This window comes from Corvus moneduloides, chromosome 4 (genome assembly GCF_009650955.1).
Source record: "Corvus moneduloides isolate bCorMon1 chromosome 4, bCorMon1.pri, whole genome shotgun sequence".
NCBI classification, from domain to species: Eukaryota; Metazoa; Chordata; class Aves; order Passeriformes; family Corvidae; genus Corvus; species Corvus moneduloides.
In genome coordinates this window covers 7,420,475-7,434,703 of record NC_045479.1, presented here as the reverse complement: position 1 = coordinate 7,434,703, position 14,229 = coordinate 7,420,475, and positions in this window count along the sequence as shown.

Sequence of the window (14,229 nt, the reverse complement as noted above, 5' to 3'; positions counted from 1 at the left end):
CCATTACAGCACAACTTCAAAAAATAAACAAACAGACAAACAAAAAATCCCAAATCCCATCCACATAGTTGCGTGTCACTTCATCTGGGGACTCATGCATCTGACCTTGCTCAGCTCTGGGAGGTTTCATGCTGATGAAAACGGCTGATTTCAAGGACTTTTCACACAGTATATTTCTACTTTTTTTTTTTTTTTTTAATTCTCCCATTTGTCCTCACGTCTCCTCTCAGCTGGAGACTGTGCTGGTTGCTGCTGCCCCAGCTTCCCCTCTCCCTCTGCTGAAGGGCTCCAGGAGCTTCATCCAGCCAGCGTTGTATGGAGGAGAGAGGCACAATCAGTCAAGTGGAGGCTGCACAAATTCTTCTGGGTTGAGATTTGATTTAACATCAGCCATCTGGTGGAACAGGCTTGGCACAGAGCTGGTTGGCAACAGCTGAACATAAGCCCAGGTGGGCCAGAAGCCAAGGACACCATGCCTGGATCAGGAATAATGTGTCCAGTAGGACCAGAGCAGTGAACAACCCCTGTGCTGAGCACTCTTGAGGCCTCACCTTGAGTGTAGTGTTCGATTCTGGGCCCCTCATGACAAGACAGATACTGAAGGGCTGCAGCATGTCCAGAGAAGGAATCAGTGCTAGGGAAGAGTCTGGAACACAGGAACACCTGAGGGGTCTGGGGGGGCTCATCCTGGAAAAAAAGAGGCTCAGAGGGAACCTTCTTGCTCTCTACAATTCCCAGACAGAGTGCATCTAGGTGGGGGTCAGGCTTTGCTCCCAGGAAACAAGTGACACCATCTCTGAATATATTTAAAAGACTTGTAGATGTGGCACTTGGGGACATGGTGTAGTGGTGGACTTAGCATTTTTAAGTTAGTCATTGGACTCAACTGTAAAGGTCTTTTCCAATCTAAATAATACTGGGATTCTATCATCACCTCTGCTGTGCACCCTGGGTGTTCGGGGCTGCCATGGTGCTGCCTCAAACAGGGCTACCCAGTGTGCTGGGGCCAGAGGGTCACTTTCTTTGAAGCAATGTTGCTCTGGGTGTATCTATGACCTGTTTCACTTAAGTGGGCTTAGGCTGGAGCCAGGGGGTGAGTCCTGGCAGTGCCAGTGACCTGCCAGGTGGCTGCCAGGTTCTGCCCTGTGCTAGAGTAGTAACTAAAAATTGCAGCCTAATGAAGAACTGAAAGACACATGTAAAGGACTCAAACATGAAATAATGATGAAACACAAAAACAGATCAAAGCTTTTAATTTCACACTAAGTACTTCACTCTCACGCTCAGAAATTCTTATCAAAGACAGGCAGATGTCACTGCCTCCAGGGGTCTCAACTCAGAGCTTCCCGATTTGCATTTACTCTACAAATTTGCCTTTAACACCAGAGACCAACGATGTAATAGTAGCAGCAGGTTTTGCTGTGGCAAAGCCACATGCTGAAATTTAATAGCACTGCAGAGCTGAGTAAGGCTTTCCAGTGCCCATTAGGTGCTGTACAACTGTAAATGCAAATAAATCCCTGCACAAATGCCACCAACCTTCTTCATACTGGTAAGATGAATTACTATCAGGTAACACAAACATTAATTTCCATAGCAAAATACTAGAACAAGCCTTCCATTTTGGGCTCTATATTAGGCAGGAGAGGGTTTACGAAGTTTATAAATAAATTGTACTCCCAGACACACCAAGCCATGGGCGGGGGACCCACTCTTGTGGGGCTCTGCCTGTGTGAGTCTCCCTTCTCTCCAGATGAAGGTGCGGATTGCTGGGCTTTCATGTGAGGGGCTTTGCCTGGTTTTCTTTACCTCTCTGGTCATCAAATTCCTTTCCACAGTCAAAAGCTCACTTAACCAGTGACACAAGTAATTAGTTCATTGGAAATAGCATTGCAAGGGCCAGCTGGGAGCAGGGCAGGGTCCACAGGGTGGTGGGACTCCCTACCATCAAAGCTGCAAGGAGCCAGGGATGCAGCACAGGCTATTGTGCTCCTGAATTTTGGAAAGTGAGGTTGCACAGGGCAGTGCTGGGTCATGGGGACAATTCCTCGGCTGCCAGCAGAGGTCCAGATGAGTCGTTTTCTGCAGCAATGCTGACACAGCCACCCGATGCCAGCTCAAAGGGGAAGGTTGGGAAGACTTTGTTGCTGAGCTCAGCTAACAGCCTAGAAAAATAAATTGTACTCTAAATCTTCTTGAAGAGAAGAAAGCAATATCCCATATGTTATGGCCTAATAATAATTCTAGTGATGCCACAGAAGTGCATCTTCAAAGAAAACTGCAGAAAATGAGTGCTGAACTAAAACCTGGGGTGCTTCCCCTGATTTGGTAGTGCTTAGAAGGGTCTCCCCAGGGCCCTGCTGCCTTAAGCTCATGATGAACATGAAGTTGACTCCCTTTGAACCATCCTGACCTGTTCACCAGCTGTTAGCACCCAACTGTGCATTGTAGGAGATCACGAGAGCTTTACATTTCTCCTTCAGGGGCTCAGGGCAAACACTTGGACTTCTGCTATGCTGGAAAGGGCATAGACTTGCTTTTCTCTGCCCAGACAGAGAAAAATCACTGCCCCCAAGTGATGGCTGTTCAGGGCAGGGGTAGAGTCCGCTTTGAGGTATTTCAAAGATGTGCAGATGTGGCACTTGGGGACATGGGTTAGTGGTGCCTTGGCAGTGCTGGTGGAGCAGCTGGAGGTCTTTTCCAAGCTAAACAATTGTGTGATTCTATGCTAATCGGACCTTCAGTTTCCTTAGCTGAATCATCCTTTCCTGCACTTCACTAGTGTTGTCCTTCACAACTCCTGCAGGGAGGAAGAACCACCTCTCCATCTCTGCACTATCCATCATCTTCAGTGCCATGGTACAACAGGGTTTCCTATAAGGAAATCACTTGATTTCTAATGCAGCCTCAAAAAAATTGTCTTACAAGATGGTGCTTCCACAGCCAAGTCTGCAATGATAACCATGGATGCAGGACATGCGGTGACTATAGAAAATACAGCCGTCATGATGGGAGTAGAGTCCTGTTAACTTTCAAGTGGTAATTATATGGAGAAGTTGTGGTATTGTGACATGGGGAGAATGGGGTGTTTATCCAGCTGGCTGTCAGGGCTTGTGAGAGAGCTCTACAAAGCCTCTCATCATTTTCATCCTCCCATTTATATTATTTCGTAAAAGCTCTTTTGGTGTGTAGGGCACTGATATTATCTTACTGAATTTTAAGTTATTTTGTAATGGAATAAGTTTGTTTTGTCCTTGCGCTGTAGCCACTTACCCATCAGGGCTGGCAGCATGCACTCTGCACCCCGGAAGGCTTTTGCTGCAGCACTGCCTGAGAGATCAGCCAAAAGCCAAAGACAGGAAAATAAAAATTTAATCAAGCGTCTGAATAGAATGTGAGAATAAGAATAGGATGTAGGCCTGCTAATCCTTCTTAAAGCATGGAAGCCATTTGTGATAGTTCAACATCTTGTTTGTTGTTCTGCAGCAGCATTAATTACTCCATGCAGATGAGACTGAGAGCATTTGGTGGCCCATGGCTGCTGTTGTTTGGTAGCTCAGTAAGAATGAAGGAGTTCCTGTACTGGGAGGGAAGGGGGGAAGGGAAGCAAGACCCCTCTACAGCCCCTAACGTAGAACAAGGCAGCCACAGACAGCAGCCTGTGCCTTGCTCAGCTCTGTGCATGTGCTCAGAGTAGAGAGCAATGCAGCCTGATGTGATACTGTGTCTATTCTCAGCAGAGCTATTAAATACAACATTAGCATTACTAGACATCAGCTGGAGCTGCACTGGGAGATGTGGAAAGAAAAAGATCATCCTAACTTCTTTTCCCCTTCATCACAACAAGTGTTGTGTTATAAAGATATAAACACTCAATCTAGTTATGAGAAGCATAATCATCTTTCTGCTTCAGAGGTGGGGGAAACCCAGTCTAGGGAATTCCACTCACTCAGATGCTTTAATTTGAAACTTACCTGCAACTCCAAACCTCCTGCAGTTTCAGGTCAGTTTATTCAGCTGCAGAACAGCCCTGAGAGCCTTGGATCATTCCTATACCCACAAAATCCCAGTGGGATTGTGTGCACAGGCTGCTGACAGGCTGCAGATGAAGAAGGATGCAACTGGCAATAGACAGAGGACACAGCTTTGAAGGGGTGGGAAATATGTGGGAAAAGAAATAAGATGACACTGGCAGGTGAAATGGGGAAGAACACGTTTCTTTGGATGCTTTTGAAATAGAAAAGCTAAATTCCTTACTATAGCCATTATTATTTTTAGATCTTTGGATCAAGAAAGTGGGTGAAGTATCAGATATCCACCCATCCAAAGACTCTTCCATGACTTGATGCAGGAATCTAGTTCAGACATTAAAGATGATGCAGTTTGGTGCATTTTACAGTTGCTTTTTTATTGTCCCACTAATTAAGGGGACAATTTTCATGACAGATGAGTAAGAGGCTATAAACTGCTTTTGTGGGCAATTAAAGGTTGAAGTGCAGAAATAACTTCAGAAATAACTTGAGAGTACAACTCAGTATTGGGGAATACAATCCATGTAATGAAGAAAAAAAAATATAAATCCTGATTTTATATCAGGCTTGAGGATCTTGGCATTAGTATCTGGCCTGGCAGTAGCTTAAATTAGTCTCGTTTTAAGGACTGAAGCAAAAGAAAAGAAAGCAGGCAGCAGAGCAAGCTGTGTTTCAGAGAAGCACATTTCCATGCTGCAGTTTTGCCTCACCAAATATTTGGGTCAGGGATCAGGTTCAGCCACTCCCAACAAGAGGCACAAGCTCTAACCTGTGAGTGATGAGCTGGTGCTCTGGGGACTAGAGAGACAAGGCAGGAGAGAAGTTACCACACCAAGAGTGCACCATGGAGAAACCAGGGCCACGCAAAAAAAAGTCAGTGTTAATGATCAGTCAGTTCCCCCGGTTCCAGTAGAATTCCCTCCTTATCCCTGGAAATAATTGCAACACCATGTGTGGAAAGGTTACGCCATCTCAGAGGTCCATGAATGGGAAGCAGCAATGCTTGTTTCCCTGGCTCTGGAGCACTGCAGAGGCTGCCAGAGCCAGAGCTGGACCCTTGATGAGTCTGGAATTCTGTGGCTCAGAGGGACACAGGCAGCTTTCTAGAAGAACATCACAATTTCTGGAAGAACTGCAACAAAACTAGACTTTTAAGAAGGCACTTGTATTTTTTTGTTATCATGTTCCAGCAGAAATAATTTTTTCGGTAAGCTAATTTTTTTTCATTTGGCAACCATTCTAGAGAGGAGCAGCCAGGCTAATAGGTCTATGGTCCTATTGTGTACAATTAGCACAGCTTTCCTAGCACCAAAGACACCACTTAGGAAGAAACATGAGAACTCATGTACCAAATCAAAACACTTTTCCCTCAGAGTGACATTTTTGGCGACAGCTCTCAGGTGCCAATCAACCCACTGGGGAAAAGGGCTTTTTTCCTGGTTGTCTCCAGCCCAGTTCACCGTACAAATCACCAACCCTCAAGGCAGTCTTTTCTCAAGCAAGACCAAAGAGAGCATTTGTAGCATCTCACTACAATCTTCCATCGCTCTCAGATGATGCTGGAGGACACTGGAATCCTTTGCAACATTCCACACACCGAAATGGCTTTCCAGGATGTGCATAGATAAAGACAAAAATTAAACTCTTCAGATTGTGCAAATGAGCATTGCTCCATCAGGAAAGGCAGAACACCTTTTACGCCCCAGCCATGCGTATTGAATATAGGATTTACCACTTCTCATAGTCATACCTTTGACTTCAATGGAGATGTTCCTGCTCAAAACAGGGCATGTTTGCTTCTGACTTGTCTTGGTAATTGAAAACCTGTTAAAATGAAGAGGGTATGAACAGGAACACTACAGGCCAGTAAAGCTTTGACTGAACATGAGTTCTCACTTCAAAAATTCTAGGTGCTGGCAGTAACTCTCCTTCACCTTCTTCCCCCACATCCCAACACCCCCATGGCCTCTCAAAAAGTGAGAGTGTTGCCAAACCTACATTTTCCACAACTGGGAATACAAACCAGTCAGAAAATGAAAGGGGGGATGTGTGATTGTACAATCAATCCCATTAAATGTTCAACTTGCTACCTAAGTACACATTGATCACGCAAATAAAATATCGGGAGCTTTTCTATTATTAGTTTCCTCATGGGTGGATGAATATATTAAAGTTTATATGGCTCTGAGAGATTCTGTGACGGATGCCATTCAAGGATTGCAGCACACCCAGATGATCATCTGCACACATGTAAGTGATATTCATTTATGGAAGTTTTTTTTGTAAGAACTGCAAATGCCCTCCTCGGTTCATGGCATTGTTCAATCTTCTTACGTTTCTTCATAGATTCAGGGTAGAAAAGTATTCCCTTTCCCCTTTGGTGCTTGTTGATAGAGGTGTCCTGATAATCAGACTAAGCTTGGGACCAATTTTCAACTCCTAACAGCTCAGTAAACTAAAATGCTTAGGCAATTTATTCTCTATATATTGTCAGCTAGGTAACACTTGATTTCTCCTTTCATTACTGCATTTTGTTGTTTTAAACTGGAATCCAGCATGTGTGTTTTCAACAGATTATCTCCATAATCACTTTCTTTTTGCTATGGAAATGATCTGAAAATTGTTCTTTGATACGAGAGAAGAGTTCACAAGGCCACGCTGTACAAAAACTTGAATTGGGCAATTATCATTTGTAAAGAGAAACTGTTATCAAAGTAACTGCAGGGGACACCTCCAGGACTCCTCTTAGAGTCAGGAAATTTGAAACATATATTTCTCTAACATGAACCCTTCTGAATAATTCATGTAAGCTGATTTAATGCTATAGTTAAGTCTGGCACTCGGGACAGAGATCGGGGGGTTTTGCCACAGATGGAGGATTTCATCAGATCCTCTAGGACTGGGGGACAGAGCTGGGGTCTCATCACTAGGGATTTGTACCCAGGTGCCTTTAGTTGGGTAGCGTCCATTCCCCGTGATTGGCAGCCTTGTAGGGAAAGGCTGGGGTGGAGGTGAGTCCCTTCCTGTTTTTGCCCAGACTGCCTGCTGGGGAGGCAGGAAGGCAAAGGGGAGCAGGAGCCCCGGTCCCCCATCACTCTGCCCCCAGCAGAGATAATGGCAATCAGAAGCAGAGCTTCTGGTTTTCTAAAGCAGCATCAAATGACCCACACTGGGATAACAGATGTTATCTGTTCTTTAAAGAAAGAAAGCACCCTGACATGAGAGAGCACCATTTTGTTCTTCATTCACTAGATGAGAGGAGCTATAAGTCGATGGGAAATGGTAGTTTACAAAGCTCTAAAAGGAAGACCTGGCATTTAGCACGTGACCAGTACTGAAAGAAGGAGTCTGGTTTTAACTATCATCTTGGGTGTCCACAGGCAGGCAAACCAGCTGAAGGGATGCTTGTGGCTTGTATTTTTTCTTTGTAAAAGTAAAGGGGTTGGAGACAGCTGTCTTCTGACAACTGCAGCTGGCAAATTCCTGTTGTCTCCTAACCTAGGAACTAAATCTATGTGGGAGCCCCCTATCTACCTCTGGGGACATTTTGAGCAAAGCTAATTTCAATGAACTCAGGATTTCAAACCACAGGATTCTGGTCTGTTACTTCCCAGGACTCTCATTCCCATTATGCAACACAGCCTGCAAACCAAAGGCCATATGGTGTTGCCAGATTTTTAAAAAAGGATATGAGGAAATGGAAAACAACCATTTTATAGGACTTACCAGTATTTAATCCCAAGGAACTTTTCTAATGCCAGGTGCCCCTTTATTTTTTTTACAGACAGTGAAACTAATGCATATGTATTTTGACCAAGGTCAGAGGGTGGCAAAATACTGTGGTTTTGTTAATTCCCAGAGGCCAAATTCCTCCCCTATCAAAACAGGGTGCTGATGTACAGAACCAAGTTGCTGAGTAGTACTGAACATAACTATGTTTGGGTTTCAACACAAGGCTAGGAGGCTCTTACTCAGATGTAAAACTGATGAGTTGCAATACAAACCTATGATAGTTTTGTCCTTGGCACTCTCATTTTGCTGAACTGCAACAGCCCTGAATTCTTGTTAATTATTCTCTTTGTATTCTGCCAGATTTTATATTTAAATCGGAGTCATCGGTGGTTATTACTTACAGATATTCAAAAGCCACACGTTGTCTTTAAGACATTTGAAGAACTGGAGAAAACACACAGCTGTGTCATCAGAAGTTGACCCTAACCTATCTTGTTCCAAAGCCTGTATTTTTCAAATTGTAATCACTGCCTAATGCTGTAGATGACACCTACCGGGCAAATGAAGGTTGCGCATTCAGCATTCCACAGCCTCCTGAATATTTGGTTTTCTGAGACAAGAACAAATCCTCTTCACCCTCTGTGATAAGATTTTGTTGCATTCTTCACACAGGCTGGCAATTTCCAACTGACAAGACGAAGGACAGAAGCCCAAGTCCTCAACTCACTAAAACCCATGGGATAAAAAGTGGCTGTGTTTGCAGAGGAGAAGGTCCTCCTGAGACTATTACTGAAATCTAAATATTCCGTCTGTTTCATTAGCTCTGTACAGAAGCAGGAAGACCAGAGCATTAGAGAAAACACCACTTACCTTTTTTAACACTGGTTAATTTTCTTTTGCTCTACAGGCAACTACGATCATAACTTGTTTAAAATATGCCATTGCCAATCAGTGTTAAGCAATGAAACAGTAGGGTGTTCATTAAACACAAGCAATATTAATGGTATAGTTAGAAAGAAAACACCGAAAATTCTCCCTTTATGTTGGCTAATTATTCACATTGGGACTAATAGCAGACTTTTAATGTGTAAAAATGATATTATCTATCTGGTATATTATCTAAGTTGTTCTTACTGCTTTCTAAAGAAACTAATTTGAAATTTCTATCAATTCAATCTGCAAAAGCAATTGGGGGTACTCAAAGTTAGTCTATATTCTGTATTATGCATTCACTAATAAAACTCCACTCATTAAAATTCCAAGAATTTAGAGGAAAACTCCAAGAATTTAGAGGATTGTTACTCCTCATTTGAACTTACAAGAAAAAACTTTGACACACTTTGCATGTGCAGCCACAGTGATTAACTGCATATATTAGATATTTGGAAGCATAACTAGTTACCCATCTGCACAATTCAAATTTCACAGGAAGCATTTTATTCTTTGTGGTACTTGTCAACCTGATGTGCCACAAGTGCCCACCCTCTTTGTGTAAAAGAATATGCTTAAGTATATGGAAAAATAGTTCAAAAATGTTAATATCTTAAAAATTGATTCCACCTTTATTAACTTAATAGGGTAATTCTGAATAAACTTGTATTCAAATAAAAAGTAGAAAAGAAAAAAAAAATAAAAGGAAGATGTACATTGAGAAGTGGTCCAGAAATTACCTCTGGCCATGCAGAAAATATTGTCACATAATAAGGTCTCCAGATCCCCAAAGAAATGACAGACTGGCATGCAGTGTCATGGGGTTTTATTACCACAGGCCTGGGCACTAGGGTATATCACCGTATCCCGCAGCCATAGGGAGGAGGAGGAGAGAAGATCCAGCAGGCAGGAATTGTGCAGCAAGATTGATTGATTTAATTATTTTACAAACTCTTTTATAGACTTTTTTCTTCATAGTCTAATTGGACAAAGGATCAGTCGCCCCTTGGGGGTGATTAGCTAAAATCCTAAAACATCCATTGTCAAAATATTTTTCTACTATACCATAAACAAGACTTTCCAAGGTTGCAGGTGGCTTGGTTGTTTACATACTCTGCTACCTCTTCTGCATGAGAGAAAAGTCTCACAGACTTAGAAAATAGCAAGAAAATCCTTGCTAGCAGCATTTTTGTACCTACAATTCCCCCTTTTTGTTTTATAAGATAACAACTATACTATTAATCCTAAATAGAAATCTACATCAGTTATTAATTCTAAATATGTCCTTAAGGCTTTAACTATCTGACTCCATAACAAGAAATTTAAAGTTCAGTCTCTGCTTGTGGAAGGACCATCCCAGTCTCTGCTTGTAGAAGGACCATCTGCCTGATGGTTGACATCCTGGTCATCATCAGAAGACTCATTAAGCTGATGATCTACATTCTGGTCGCCATTTGGATGGCTGGCGTTCTGGCCATCATTTGGAGGTTGCCTGTTCTGCCTCTGGTGCCGTAGGTCAGGGCGAACGCATTTTGAAGGTAGCCACCGTACCCCAGTATCTGTGGAAACGCAAGCATACTCACGACCCCAAACCCCCAAAATAAGCTCATGCGGGCCTTCCCACTGGTTAGTGAGTAAATTCCGTACCCAGACTTTTGCCCGGGGCAGTTGTGTCTCGCCTGCAGACTGCAATGAGAGAAAATGATTCAGAATAACAGGATTATTTGAATTTTGTGGTACTGTAAGGCTAGTCAGCTTCAGTAACCAAATTCAAAGGTTCCTGTGAGAATCATTGAAAAGCCATGATAACAGCCCTTAGTTCAACTAACTAAGCAGAGTCTGACTCGGATTGGTGTGTTAATCAACCACCACAAAGGCAGTGTAGGATACTGTGCACCCTTGCGTACAGTGACCCCTGCTATAAATTTGTCCCAATCCGTACGCCCCAAGCTGCCAACACATCCCGTCCCCAAAGGTTAAGGGAAGTGGTAGCAACATAAGGCCTAATTGTAGCTGTGTGCCCCTCTGAGTCCTTCACCACCACAGGCCGTTCACTTAAATAGCTCTGTGTGGTTCCTCCTAGTCCTGCGATGGCCGATCCCACCAGGGCTAAAGGCCATGAGGGAGGCCATGCAGAGAAGGAGATGATAGTTACATCAGCACCTGTATCAATCAAACCTCGAAGCTGAATCCCCATTCAGCCGAACGGGCATTCGGCAGGATCAGGGTACATGTCATCTGTGGCCTTTGGTCAGAGATGTCTGCAGTCCAGAAGGCCTGCGGAAGTCCCGTAGATCCACTGCCGTTATCTTTGTGAGTTTGTTGTTCTATCCTGGGGACACAAGACTTAAAAGGCACTATTTTAGCAAGGCAGGTCTTCTTAGGAATAGTTACAGGGGGTTTTTGCGTGGAGACCATAGCGCAAATCAAGTCAGCGTCAATAACTCCTGAGTGCACTAAGATTCCTTGATGGGCAACGTCAGGTTTTCCCACCAGCATCGCACTGGATCCCTGGGCTAAGGGTCCATATGCATCCAAGGGAACCTTATAAATACCTCTAGAGTCTAAGACGACTGCGGCTGCGGTGTGGACGTCAAACCCGTCTGATCCCTGGGTGCCGTCTGATCCCTGGGTGCCATCTCTAGGGTAGCTGGGTAGGCCTGTGCCTGTACCTGTGCCACTCTCTGGGGGAGAGACTGCATCGGAGAGCAATTCCCCCTCCTTTCACCCTGGCGGAAGTATCTCGACAACAGCTGACCATTGGCATGAGTCAGGGATCTACAATAGTCCGAGCAATGCCCTGGCCTGCCACACCTCTTGCACTGAGGGATCGGTGTGTTCTCTTTTTGGTTTGGCTTAGGCCGCTTCCCTTTTTTCGCCTGTTTTGGTTGCTTTGGTTCACGACCAGAAGATGTGTGAACCGGCTGCAGGAATGCAGCCAATGCAGACCTTTTCTGGTTCCCAGATCCCACCTTAGCGCAGGCTTCGACCATGTCTGTTACCTCAGGATCCCCTGGTAAGGCATCTATGATTTTTCTGCATTCCTCGTTTGCATTATCTCTCACTAACTGCCTTAACAACATCTGTCTTAACCCGTCATCCTCAACCTGCTTCTCGAGAGAAGCAGCGACTTTCTCTACAAAGGAGAGGAATGACTGATTTCCCTTGAACTATTTCAGTATATCACTTTCTGGGCGCAGACAACTCTATGGTTGTCAACAGGGCAGCCATGCCGACCTGTTGAGCTTGCTGCAGGACGCTAGAAGACAAGTTACCCTGTAGACTGGGATCAGAGAAGGGACCAGTCCCCATCAAAGCATCCATTCCTGCTGTCCGTCTAGGATCGGCAGCAGGGAGCTGCATATTCCCTAATGCAGCCTTGTCAGCCAGCTTTCTCCAGGTTTTCTCAAAAACTGTAAATTGTACAGGTTGAAATAGTATTTGACCTAAGTGTCTGATATCAAATGGAGAAAGCAAATCTGTATTTATCACCCTTATTATCTGCATAACCTCAGCAGAACCTAGCCCATATTGTGCCACCTTGGATTGCAGGCCCTGGGCAACTTACCAAGCAATTACCTCATGCTTGTCATGCTCTCCTGAATCTGGGAGAGCCTTATACACTGGGAAAGCTTGGGTCTCCCCTTTTGGGGAGTCACTACCATCCTGAACTTCTGGCACAGCCTGTGGATGAAGTTTAACAGCTTCCTGGTTACGCCCAGAATCCTCAAATCTATTTGGCATTCCAAGTGTTTCCAATAACCTCCAGTCACCTTCCTCCAACGCTCGCATCTTAACTGACTCTAAGAAGAGACTGTAGTGGGTCGGACGCACTGTTACCATGCAGTCCTGAAAGGTCCAGGGGCGAGACCAGCGCAGCCTTTTTCTTCGCCGCCCGGGTACAGTCGCCTGACGACTTGGGGCCAGAACCTCATCTGCCTCACTTCCCGATGACGAGTCATCAGGCAAAGGCAACTCAGAGACGCTGGGAGTGAACAGAGATGGACGGAGAGGGGCACTATGGCTAAGTTCGCTAGAGCCAGAACAGACAGCACAGACTACAGCTGGCTGCGCTGCAGTTTGAACAACAGCTTCTTCACGGGATGCTGTCTCGGCTGGTCCTGACCGAGCCTGTACTGGAGCCGCTGCCGCCGTCTCTAGGCTTTCAACCGCACCTGGCGCCGCGCTCGTCTCTTGCACCGCGGCCGCGCTCGGCGCCGCACTCGTCACTGCTCCTATTTCTCGCTCCCCGGCCGCGCTCGGCGCCACGCTCCCCGGCCGCCGCTCCGCAGCCGCCGCTGCTTCTGCGTTTTCCCGCGGCAGCGCTACTTCTGGGTTCGCTGCTGGCCGCCCTGCTTCCTGGTTTGGAGCCACGGCTCCTGCGGGCAGTGCGGGCGGTGCTGGCGGTGCGGGCCCGGCGCTCCCCGCACAGCAGGGTGGCTCTGGCATCCACAGCAGCCGCTCTAGCAAGCTGAACAGGTCCTCCACCCTTCGGGATATGTTCAGTAACTCTGTCAGAAAAGGCAGATGCTGTATTAAAAGGTCAATGGCTCGGTTCTGCGGCTGCGCAGAACAGTCCAGAGCCAAGGAGGGCAGCGGACCACACCCAGGAAGTCTCGGCACACTCACGCCCGGCGCTACACTGGCTAAGAAGTTAGATCCAGGTGCATACGCAACGGAGCTAGGAGCCGCTCTGGGGGTCCAGTTTGCTAAGCCGCTAATTTGCGGCCCTGGATAAGCCATGGCCGCCGCCAAGCTGAGCGGTAAGGCAGGCTGTGCACCCTCTCGCTGCCCTGACCCCCCCGCCTCTGGCGGCACGGGGTCTCTGGGGGCCACGGAGTCCTGCGATTGTGCAGGGTGAGGCAACACAGGCTCTGCCTGTGGAGCCAGGGGGGTTTTTCCGAATCCACCATCATTTTCCCCTGAAGCCCAGTCAGCGGGGTCCCCCCCGGACATTCCTCCGTCACTCATCACCGAAATAAGCGAGCCAGCCCTGCTGCCACAGTCAAGGTCTGTCAGCAGAATAAATAACGAACGCCAGGTTTTGTATAATTCTAACGCTGCTGGGTCCCCAGTCAGGAGCTCGTGTTGGACAGCACAGCCAAGTTCCTGCCATAAGGCAAAGTCCAGGGCGGTATCTCTGTCCATGGAAATCCCTTTTAAGGTAGCCCAGTCTAATAATCCCGAACTGAGTTTTCAGGAATGGAGGTGTGCATTATACTAAACACACCTTTCCAGACCAGTACCACAGCGTCAGTTTGTGAGCCGCTGTTTGCCATTTCTCAGTCCTGTCGCAATTCCCGGTCCCGGGTGGGAAGGGGAACAGCGTACCTCTAGAGAAATTCGGCTTGGCTCGCAGCGTGCAGGACACGTCAGAGAGTGCAGATCACGTCGGGCAGCACCAAATACTACCACAGGCCTGGGCACTAGGGTATATCACCGTGTCCCGCAGCCATAGGGAGGAGGAGGAAGAGAGATGATCCAACAGGCAGGAATTGTGCAGCAAGATTGATTGATTTAATTATTTTACAAACTC